This window comes from Apis cerana, linkage group LG10, assembly GCF_029169275.1.
Source record: "Apis cerana isolate GH-2021 linkage group LG10, AcerK_1.0, whole genome shotgun sequence".
Taxonomy (NCBI): Eukaryota; Metazoa; Arthropoda; class Insecta; order Hymenoptera; family Apidae; genus Apis; species Apis cerana.
This window is the reverse complement of record NC_083861.1, coordinates 11428123-11440519: the sequence shown is the minus strand read 5'-3', so window position 1 is coordinate 11440519 and position 12397 is coordinate 11428123. Positions and strand designations below refer to the sequence as shown.

Genomic DNA, 12397 nt, shown 5'->3' with positions numbered 1-12397 from the left:
CGGAGCAAACTACTCATGCACCCAGGTGTTGACTGATCGAAGATTAATCGAAGAAAAGAGAAAATCATGGAATCATCGCTTTAGCGAGAAAAAAAATCCCTGCAATTATCAATTGCAATCTTCTTTGCACGATACGATCATATCGACGTATTACGCGTTCCATATAAATATATAAATACAATTTTTACTCGATATCGATCCTCCAACAATGCGAATTCACACCACCTTCCCGTTTTATCCCTATTCAAAACGCCCATTTAATTTCATTATTCCGATTGTTTCGTTATCGAGAAATTAAAAATTTATAGCACAACCGATAACCTTCGCGGTGAAACTCGCTCGTCGAAGCAACTGCGTATTTTTCTGCAAAAAGAGGAAAGAGGGACAATAATAACAATAACAACCTATCTTTATTTCCTCTTTGGAGAGACGCTCGCCTTCCAAGGATCGACCCGACCGTGATCTTTAACAAGGTCAAACCGCGCGTTGTATCCCCTTGAAAATCGATGATCCACGACGTCGAGGAATGAAAAGGGGATTGCGAAACGAAACGCGTAGAATGCAAAACAATTCGGCCCCGAAACGTGAACCGAATTAGGAGAAACGCGCCTTCTTCTCTCGAGCATCTCTCTCTCTCTCTGTTGCGTTAACGATAAAAGATCACTGTGGAACGATAATATAATATTCTGGAAGAATCGCTCAAAGTCTCCCTCTCTTGAACTTCGTCGAGACTGTCTCTCTTTCGAAAGCAGCTCGAATTCAGGGGGAATGAGGAAAAAAAGAAATTGTGTAATTGTCTCGGCGATGGTGTTGGAAGAGGGAGAAAGAGAGGAAAATATGTGTATAAAACACCGACAAAGGAAGATGAGACGAAGGGAAATGGAGCGTAGCCCTGCTGCACCGGAACCTCCCACCATTGTATGCTAAACCGATTGCGAGACGCTGTCTGAAAATTCACCTTCCATCCTCGTGATACGCTTTCGTCACGATTCAGACGGGGGGATTGGTCCACTTTCCGCGAAACACGGAAATTAAGGAATTAAATTTGGGGAAATGTGGAAAAGAGTAAAGGGAATTACTCGAGCGTCATCCGGTTAAAAGGCCGTTGACTCTGGTGAAACTTTCGCCTGACACTTTCGTGCGAGGGAAAAAGGAAGGTTTGCGGAGAAAAAAAGATCCGAATCAGATACGAGGAAGATTAATCGCGATAAGAAAGTTCCCTCCTTTGAGGATGATACGGAAAAAACGAACGAGCCTCTGCTCACATTCCACGCATTGGAAAATTGTTAAACCGTGACGCGAAGGAAGTTTACGACTTCCACGTTTTATATTATACACGCCGTAAATTAATCGCACGACGTTGAAAATCTTAAAACTCATCAACAGCCCGACAAAGCGGCCGTGCGATTTTCCTTCCTTCCCTCTTTTTTCTCCTTTTTAAAATTCCAATTAAATCCAAAACTCGATACGAAAATTGCAATAATACGCGAGAGCGCATCGAGTTAATGATATATCTGCTCCGCTAAACGTGACTAATTGCGAGCACCGTGAACCGCGCGAGAGATTAGCCAACTATTCCGCTTCCGAACGTCTACTCTCGGTTTCGCGACGGGTCGAACAGCCAGTCAAATCGTGTTAGAGAACGAACTCCCATTAATCGATTAAACGAACGAATCATCTCTGAAGAGACAGCTCAGAGAGAGAGAGAGAGAGAGAGAACGAATCTTCTCAAGGAAGGAAGTAAGGGACGACGTTCTCACGACGGAGAGGCATCGCTATCTCCCCGCGGATCCTAATTGCAATCTCTTACGCTCGCCTACGAGTAACCGCAGCCATTTAAACTTGTGTCGTTATATCGCGCAGATAGCTCGCGCAGAGAGATTCTCGCGAAACGGAAATTCGACAGAGGGGGGGGAGAAGCACGCTTTCGAAAACATTTGGTTATTTTCGAGTGGAATTTGCATAATTCGTTGAGAAGGCTTCGTTTAAATAATTAAAATGCAAATTAACGAGATGGTTTTTTTAAACGAGCTTTTAATCGGATTCCAATCTATTAGATGGATTTCCTTTGTTAATTCCTACGCGATTTTATGAATAGCGCGATATATAAATTCTTCACTTTCCAGTTACTTAATTAAAGTAGTGGACTTACGCGTGTTCGATTTACGTAGCACGTAACGCGCTTCCCCGCCATTGTTCGGGATCATCGGGAGGCTTGGTTATTGGCTGAATTACGAAATAGTACGGTGTAACTTTTACGATGATACAATAAGCGCCGATTCCCTTGTTAAGAATTACAAGTGACTTTCCCCATTATTGCGCGGATCTATCTCGCGTGGATCAAAATACGGGTTACGTGATGTTCAGCGAGAATTTTTCGATCGGGAATAATACGCGGCGGGCAAAGTTTCGCGATTTACTTTTGCCGAAGGAATCGATAACATTCCGTTAAATAATTCCCACGCGTACACAACGTCACAATAAGACCACCAAGACTATTAAAACTTATCTTTCGGATGTTATTATTTATTACGTATTTTTCCTAACCCCGGCAATAAAATTGTCGACAATAAAAAAAACAACTATAAAGATAAGAGTTATTAAGCGCGACGAGAGAGGGAAGGAAGAAGGAAAGAAAGAGAAAGAGAGAGAGAGAGAAAAAGCGCACAGAATAATTGGTTGGAGCTCGAACAAAAAATTTTCCAACAAGGAACAAGCTGGTACCCGATTACGATATTTTTATTTATTACGAAAGTACGTTTTCGAGGATATTCGACTTACGAATTCGAACGAATGTTTAACGTAGCTTCGAACCATTTTCCGCTGATACGCAAAAATCGATCGCCCTCGATTCGAAAAAACGCGCCGCAAGAAAACGGCGCGTAAAGAAGTCGATATAAAAAAGAAAAAGAGAAAAAATATCAAGAGCACTTTCTACAGCGTCTGCTCCAGTTACAATCCGTGATATTCACCGGTTGTATGTATGTTCTCCCCGGTTATAAAGCGATCAAGGTGCAACATCAATTTGGATCGTTAGGGAATAAAAAAAAGAGAGAGAGAGAGAGAAAGAAAATCAACATTCTCGACGCAGGTTTCTCCTCGCCCTTCGATACGATTATTTTTTAACGTAGGTCGAGGATGTCGAGAATTTTAATTGGTTGAAACGATGCTCACGATATATAATTTGACGATGTAAATTTGTCTCGGGCGATAATTCAGATTTGAATAAATATAAAAGGCGAAGGTGATACATTCTGCTCGACCTCGGCCAGAGACCGTTCAAGATCGTTTCCTGTAAGATTTCTCTTCCTGTAATCGTTCGTCTCAGATCTCGACAAGGTGAGATTCACGGACGAGGTGACCGGCTCCTTGGGAGGGGAGGGGAGGAAGGAGTGTTTTTTACAAAGTAGATTCTCTCTCTCTCTCTCTCTCTTCTTCGAAAAGAATCTCCTCTCAATTTCTCTAAATCCCTCTCCGCCCGATACTTTACACTTTTCTTTGTATCTTTGGAAAAAGAAATAATTCTAAAAATTATTTTTTTAACAGACTCAAAGGCAATTACACGATCGAAGAATAATTTCTCTTCGAAATGAGTTAGTAAATGATAAATTTTCAAGTTTATGCACGATTCGAAAACGATTTTCTCCTGGAAACCAGCCTTCTTGGTTAACTTTTACCTACGTTTCGATTTTAATCGAGAGAGAGAGAGAGAAAAGACAGAGGATCGCAGTGGTTGGAATTTCAGTGTAAACCACCGGTTGAAAGTATCTAATGGCCGAGCGAAAGAAAGAAGGAAATTTGTTCCCTTCCCCAGCCTTGAACCCTCGGCGGGGGAACAGGTGGACGGAGGCGGCGTTCCGTGACGAGAAGGAGCGAGATTGAAACCGTCAAGTATGTCACGCGACTACACCGCGGGCGCACCGTTTCACGCCGTTTATCGACGGAGCAATTGTGTACCAATCCACGCGTCGTGAGACTCGTGGCGCGCACCGTGCGCACCAGCTTTTATTGATGTTATTAATATGGACCCGGCTCAAAGGAGCTCGCCGTGTGTCGCTCGGCACCGAGAGATCAATTTTTCGCAGCGATGGCGCGCCATTTGAAACTGATCAACCTTTGATCCAAGCGGATTTAAAAAAGAGCTCCGATCGAAATTTCGCGTTGGATCGATGAAATTCATGTTGGGCTAACGGAACGATTCTTAGAAAATATAAAGGGGAAAAGAATTTTTGAAAAAAGACGAAACGGATACGATGATAGTGGGAGGAAAAATTGTCGGATCTTTGAAAAATAAATAAAATTGGCAGTGGATCGATGAATTTTATCTTCGAAAGTCGCGTAAACGGGGAGAAAAAGGTTTTCAGATTTTTGAGAAAAGATGAAAGTAATGCGATTGTAGGAGGAAAAATTGTCAGATCTTTGATAGAAAAAAATAAATAAAATTGGCATTGGATCGAAATAAATTTTATGTTAATGATGCGTGTGATTCTTCGTGTAAAGATAAAAATGGGAGGGAAAAAGATTTTCAGATTTTTGAAAAAATCGATTCGATTGGAAAATCGTAGACGACGATAGGGAGGAAAAATTATCGAATCTTTAATGAAAAAAAATAAATAAAATTGACATTGAATCGATAAATTTTATCTTCGAAATACGTGTAAACGAGGAGGAAAAAATTTTCAGATTTTTGAAAAAAGATGAAATTGGCATTGGATCAAAATAAATTTCACGTTGAGCTAACATACGATTCTGAATGGTGAAAATGGGAGAGAAAAAGATTTTCAGATTTTTGAAAAAATCGATACGATTGGAAAATGATGATAGTAGGAGGAAAAATTGTCGAGTCTTTGATGGAAAAAAATAAATAAAATTAGCATTGGATCGAAATAAATTTTTAGGCTAACATATGATTCTTCGTGTAAAGAAGTTTTCAGATTTTTGAAAAAATCGATACGATTGGAAAATAATGACAATAGGAAAAATTGTCGGATGGAAATATAAATAAAATTGGCATTGGATAGATAAATTTTTATCTTCGAAAGTCGCGTAAACGGGGAAAAAAAAATTCTCAGATTTTTGAAAAAAGATGAAATTGGCATTGGATCGAAATAAATTTCATATTAGGCTAACATATGATTCTTCGTGTAAAGAAGTTTTCAGATTTTTGAAAAAATCGATACAATTGAAAAATGATGACAATAGGAAAAATTGTGGGATGAAAATATAAATAAAATTGGCATTGGATCGATAAATTTTATCTTCGAAAGTCGCGTAAAGGGAAGGAAAAGATTTTCAGATTTTTGAAAAAAGATGAAATTGGCATTGGATCGAAATAAATTTCACGTTGAGCTAACATACGATTCTGAAAGGAGAGAAAAAGATTTTCAAATTTTTGAAAAAATCGACACGATTGGAAAATGATGACAGTAAGAATAATTGTCGGATCTAAATAAAATAAAATAAAATAAAATTGGACGGATAAATTTTACGATAAACGAAGAGAAGTTTTCGGTGAAAAAATGTTTTCCAAAAATAGAGAGAAAGAAAACAGGCGGCTTTCTTTTCGTTATAGATGCACAAGTTTCTCTAATAAGAAATGCGCGTTTTCGGCGATAGCCTGATGCGCCGTGCATCAACAAGGGACAGGGAAATGCATTAGAAAACGGACGAGATGCGGACTCGTGACTGAACTCTCTTAATCTTTTTCCGGTTGGCGCGCCTAAGAAACGTGCGCTCCTCTCTTTCGCGTTTCCTCTCTTAGCGTTTTCACACCTGACAGGAAGGTACGATTAAAAGTTTTGTCGCCTAACCAATCTGTATTCAGACGTCTTCCCATCCGTTCCTTCGCTTCGTGAAACGCGGATATCGAGCTTATCATCACCGGTGGAAAACCTGTTAAAAATAATTTTTCAAAATTGAGAATTAAAATAAAAAAATTCCACCTCTTCCCAATTTTATTTGGAGAAAGTATCAACACGCCAGTATCCAAGATATATCTTCCATAACGGTGAAATGTCTCGAGTCGTTACGAGAAATGTTTATTAATTTCTAATCGATTTATTAGTCGGAATCGGTTTTCTTTTTGGGCATAATTTTTCGAAGGTCCCTCGTTCTTTCGTTTACAAATTTAAATATTCCGAGTTACGATTATTATTTTTCCGTTGCGGGTGAAACATTAGAAAGTTTCGTATGGAATTGGAATAAAAAAATTCTTTATAAAACCGTGACGATCGCGTGAATCGTTTTTAACGGTGTTCTGAACAAGAGACGAAGAAATCGACTTCGATTCGAAGAAAATCTTCGATGAAAATGCGAGATAAATTATCCTAAAGATTAAGAAGAATTTTCCCCTGGGAAAGAAAGAAAAGAAAACGATTTTTACACTTGGATAATTTAAAATAAAATTTATCAACATTTTCCCTCCTCGCCCATTTTTTCGATAAATATTTTCTCTCTTAATACTTAGGGGATGGTGAAAAAAAATTTTTATCGATCCCGTCAGACACGAGATAAGATCTGGAAGAAACAAACCAGCCAAATGGATCACGAAAAACTTATATTCATATCCTTCTTCGGGCGCGTTTCTATTTCGATCTCAAAGAAAAATTACAAAATGGAATTTCGTTGTTAATAGAGCTTGGCCAAAACTTCATTAAAAATTAAATTAAAACAACCTGATACGATCTGATCGCTTAATTGCAATTAGGGTTGAAATTTCAAAATGGCATCGTTGTTTAATCTGCCGCTCGATCTCGGATTCTCTCTTCTCTCGTACGTGTTTATTCGCTATCCTATTAGAAAAAAATAAAATAGTTTCGCAGAGAAAAAGTGGACGAACGAGTTTTTCTCGATCGACGACGAAAAAACGAGCAACAAGCGTAAATGAAGGAATCGCGCCCTCTCGAAATCGTTGGAGAATACAAAGAGAAGAATAGCGGAATATTCTTCGCTCCCTTCCAAATAACGGATCTCGATCCGTTCGAAAATTCTATTCCGCCTATTACGAAATACCGGCTCCGTGGAAACGGTATTTCTGTGTCGAGGAGGGGATTCCACCGTCAATTTTCCACCAAGCTAATTTGGATTTCATGGAGGGGCGTAAAAGATGCACGGGGAGAAGACGTTGATGGCGATTCGACTTGCGGCGCGGCGAGCGAGCGAGTGGTTAACCGATGAAAATTCAGGATTAACATCGTTTGAAAACCGTGGGAACGTTTTCCCGCGCTCCACGAGAGAATCGATAAGAATCCTCGTTTTAATTTCCCCGAGGATGCTTTCGATTTCCATCATCGAGATCGAGGCATAGATCGAGGCCGTGCGTGCGCATGCGCGTGTATATCTAATTAGAGTTACCCGTCCAATGCATTAAAATAAACCCATGGATATAAGCGAGCAATAATAGAAAAAAATTACTATATTTCTAGAGAGATATGACACGACGTTTTTATTAAAACGCTCTCGATCATTTCTTTTTTCAACTTTCGCGTTCGTCTTTTTCCTTTCTTCTCGATCCCGTAAAGACGTCTCACGAATTTTATTAATATATTCCGCGCGTATCCGTTACATGCATCCAAGTACACGTTCAAACGCAGGACTAACTAACGTCTAATCGTCCGACCTAACGATCCAACTAACTAACGCGCGATACACAGCAGCGTCTTCGCATAACGATCCCGGGCTTATATATCCCCGCCTGTTAGTCATCGCTGAATCATGATCCAGTGATACACGAGCCGAAAGCAAAAAAAGACGCGTGGAAGACTTACGATACACGCTGCTAGATACAACACACCCTGCAGTTTGCCCTTTCAAGCGCGCTACTTCCGCGCTTGCGCACACGCGGTCACTTATCTTTTGTCAACAGCCTCGACAATCGCGCGGCCATTTGTACCTTCTGTCCGGGCCAATAATTTCGCAGCCTCCGATTATAGGCCGTATTCTTTTATCGTTTCTTCGTCGCATTTCGGCGCAGGTGCAAGTATTCTCGAAAAAACCAACTTTTCGTATTCGATGCTATTCTACTGTACTAACTAACTGTATCCTTACTTTCCACAATTTATAAAATATTTCAGGATGAGGATTCGATCTCTGGATCTGAAAACTTCAATCTTCGTAATTCGAGAGAGAAAAATTCCCCCTTCTTGGTTCGCAATGGAACAATTAGTAGGCACATCCGCGATATAAAAAAAGAAAATAACACGTGCCTGGTTGAAGCAACGCGTGTAAAAGCTGGATAAAAATGGTGTGCTCGGCAATTTCAATTTAGCGTCGATTCGTTGGCGGGATGTGAAGGAAGGGAGAGTAGATGGAAATTGTTATCACCGGCGAGGTCCCTCCGCTGGAATAAATTAACGCGTACGAGGTCGATAGCAAACGGCTTCATCGCGTAATCGAGAAAAATGCGTAATACGACGTCCCGCGGTGCTGCGGCCTATGCGTCTCCCTCTCTCTCTCTCTCTCTCGCTCGCTCTTCATCCGTCCCACGTCGTTAATGCATAATGCACCCCGATGCATCGCGCGTACACGATCGCCAGCAGACACGATCGTTTTCTCGATCATTAATCGATCGAAGGAGCATTGGATTAAAGGACGGTCGTCGCCGCGCCTGCGCAAATTATGTCCTGCGGCGTAAGCCGATCCCCGAGTCTAGTGATTTTCACCCTACAATGCATATACATATATATATATAAAATATATATATATCGGGATTTTTCACCGCCGGGGGAAAAAGAGAGTTTTAACAGAGTTCTCTCGCTCCCCGATTCCTTTGCTACTCTATTTTGAAGGAAACTGGTAGAACTTGAACTTACGTGGTGGATATCTGATAGTGATGGGGTTAAGCGTGTCGCGAGTATTCGTTTCAGTAGAGTCAGAAATGCGGAAGTGGGAGGTGAGAATAAAAATTTATCGAGATTGTATAGAAAGAATTTGGCGAAGGTAAAGATATAAGAAATATCGAATGTTACGAATAAATATTATTCGAATTTATTGAAAACTTTATTTTATTTCTGGATTACGATTCGTAATTTCTAACGATTCTTATCACGGATCAAAAAAATATATAGATTCGAATTCTTCATTAATTATTATCGACGCGTTTCAACTATATGTAAAATTTGATAGAGATTTACAAAAAATTACACGAATCTTTGAGATTGAATTTGATCTAGACACGAAGGCGCGTATGTCGAACTCGAGGCCATCACTAGCGGTTACGTACGCGCACCGTGAAAAGTGGAGCATGAGCGTGTATAGGTGAAGAAAGATCGAAATGTTTGCACGCGATAGAGAGGGGGAGGGGAGGAGGAGGAGAGGGGTATCTTAGAGAACCAGTCGAACGGTAACCTCTTTTCTTGTTATTTATCCTTTCCTCCGGTTTTCAACTGGAAATCTCGTTAACCTACTCGACTCGAAAAACAAGCTACGCCTACGTTCGTATCAATTGCAAACGTCGTATCGTTGTTACATCTTCGAGCATCGCACCTGACGATGAGCGAACGATAAACTCGTCATTCGTAAAGTTACGCTTTTAATAAGCGAGACCGATATTCGATTCGTCCGCGTTGAATTATGTAATGGGATTACATCTAGGATGACGTACTAATGCGTCAAAGTTTTTCTTCGATGACAATATAAATAAATGTTATTCGTAAAAATTTATCGAGACAATAAATCTAATTTATGTCATTTTACGAGAATGAGAAGTAAATATCGCTTAATATATGCTAAAATATTAATCTGTTGAATTCGAAATTTGTTTTGATATATAATACATACTATTAGAAAGCAATTATGCGAAGTTAGAACTCTAATTAAATTTTAATGAGTATCGTTATCTCGTATGCGATGAGAAGCAAAAAGAAGTGTCATCAGTATTGCAAAGAAAAATAAATTTTTCGAACGATTAAGTTTGTATAATAATAATTACGAGGCAAGTCCAGTGGTTAAAAAAACAAGAATCTGATGTTATATTCAAAGTTCAAGAATTATTATTTTGCTAAGCACGATATCTTTAACAAGCACGATATATTATTAATCTAACACGTCATCAAACGGTGCAAAATTAATACGAAGACTAACGTACAAGATGAATCTCGTTACGGATACAGATTTTATATCGATCGTTTCCATTGTATGCACCAGGAAAATTCTTATCGGCATTGAAATCACAATTCTTCTCATCTGCCCAGTCGCTCGAACCGTAAACGCACTGAAAATATTAATTCGGACACGTTCCTTCATACGCCACGTGTGCTTCACAAATACGTATCGATCCTGCAATAAAATTCTTCCTGCCGCCGGATTATAGTATAGACCCTAGACCAAATATATAGAGCCTAACACACTGGACTAATAAGTAGCAGTTGAATACGTCACACGTTTCGGTAAAGCAACGCCTGTACCGGTTGAAACGTTCAAATATTCATCAGGCGTAACGATAGCCCCGATATTTTCTGCGTGGACACCGCGCATGCGTAGTGTAACGGGTGTATGCGCACAAGGACCTTGCGCCATCCTCACGCGCGATACATTCAAGTAAACGTTTGAACCGTGCACTTTTCGCCTTCGTTTTACGACACGTTTACGGAAAACAATTATGCCACGTGATTATTTTTACCGTATCCTCGTATTTTCCATGATTACCGTGTTCTTCTCGGTTGTCACGTCTGCGACGAATCGACTTTTGTTTCCAACACGAAGTTACACAAGTCGGTTGATAAACATTAAAAATAGGGGAACGTTGTTTCTTCCAGCTTCTTGCTTAAATTTTCCAATCGCGGAACCGTGAAAATCGGTTCACCACGCCATTGATCCTTAGCCAGATCCAAAGCCTATTCGAATTATATCGCGCAGAACGAAATAATAGGACGCTTTCTTCGTTCGCGAGGCGAGAACGGTAAACAGGAAATCGAGAGACCGTGGCCAAAAAGCTTGGCGTGAAAAACCTCTATTAAAGAGAAAGTCGTTGAACCTTCGTGATGCTAGCGTTCGAGTGAAATGCAGATTTATCTACCTCGAACCAATCGTCTCGTTAATTTGTCCTCGCTCGGAAATAGGAAGCGAGTCGGAGGGGAGGGGGGAGGGAGTTGGATTAATCGCTCGTTAGGAAATGACGGATCGTCGAAATCGTGCTCGATCATTTTTCCATTCTCTTCTGTGAAATGAATGGAAAAAAATAAGAACCGACGGGGATCGTTTCTCTTCTCGACCCTTTCGTCCCCCATTGTTTACAACGGAGAAGAGGAAAAAACGGACGAGAGAATTGAATGGATTAAACGGTCGATAATTGAATCTATCCTTGCAAGAGGACCAGGCCTTAATGACTCGCGTGATCTACCTAGAAGAATCGACTCTTCCACGTTTTTTTTTTTCCTTACGTATCCATAGTCTCGTTTAATCGCGAAGGAAAATTAATTCGAAAATGATCGCCATATACTCATTGTGCTGAAAACGATTCGGTTTCCTCGAGCCATTTAATCCCGTTTTAAAACGTTAATTCTAATTACACTTTTTCTCTTTAAAAGTTAATCAACGTAATTAGAAATTTTTAATCGTATTATTATTTGGCGCGTTCAACTCGCCATGGTAATCGCGCGCGTTCGTAAACTTGTTATATTTCGAACAATCGAATATATCTTTGCATATTATACAGGAATTTTAATTACTACTCGCGTAATTGTCTCGCATAGGTGGCTCCGCTACTAAACTTTTTCTTCTCGAGTTTCGACCACGATGTTCCTAATTATCCTTTCCATCGCGATCTAACGCGAGCAATTTAATGGATTTTAAACTCGTCGATGAATATTGATAGAAATCGAACGATTGGCAAAAAAAAAAAAAAAAGAAAAACAAAAAGATGAGAAGAAGCATAAGCAAGTCGTTAAAAATTATCCGACAAATAAATAAACGGATAAATATATAAGAAATAAATAAACAGATAAATAAACGGAGAGACGTCAATAGCACGCATCAATTACAGCAGATATAAATTTTTTAATAACGCTTTCGTTCTCTATCGACACCGTGAACGACTTCGAAAATTATATTATCCTAATTTGTTCGAAAAACATCTCTCGATTCACGGAAAAGAAATCGCGGCGAGATATCGATAATACGCGATTCGTGGAATTCGGGGAAGATTGAAACGTTCTTGTGCACGGATTGTCTCGAAGAATGGCGGAATGATGTTCGTACGTATCGCCGATAGAATTCGAGGAATCCGACGTATTGAGCTATCAAGCGATAATTTTCGCCAACAGCACAAAGCGGGGAAGAACGCTCCTCGTGTTTCGTTTTCGTCGCGTTCTAACGCGCCATCTCTCCCCGAGATCGAAACCGTTGGAATTCGAGTGGAATCCCGCCAAGGTAGGAAGAAAATGGCGCTTTTCCGTGGCAT

General features: G+C 40.0%; 1 protein-coding gene across 15 annotated transcripts in view; it reads right to left on the bottom strand.

Annotated features, from left to right (window-relative positions):
• Positions 1 to 12397, bottom strand: part of LOC108001483 (uncharacterized) — a 39912-nt gene that overhangs the window by 17587 nt on the left and 9928 nt on the right. The window lies entirely within an intron of this gene.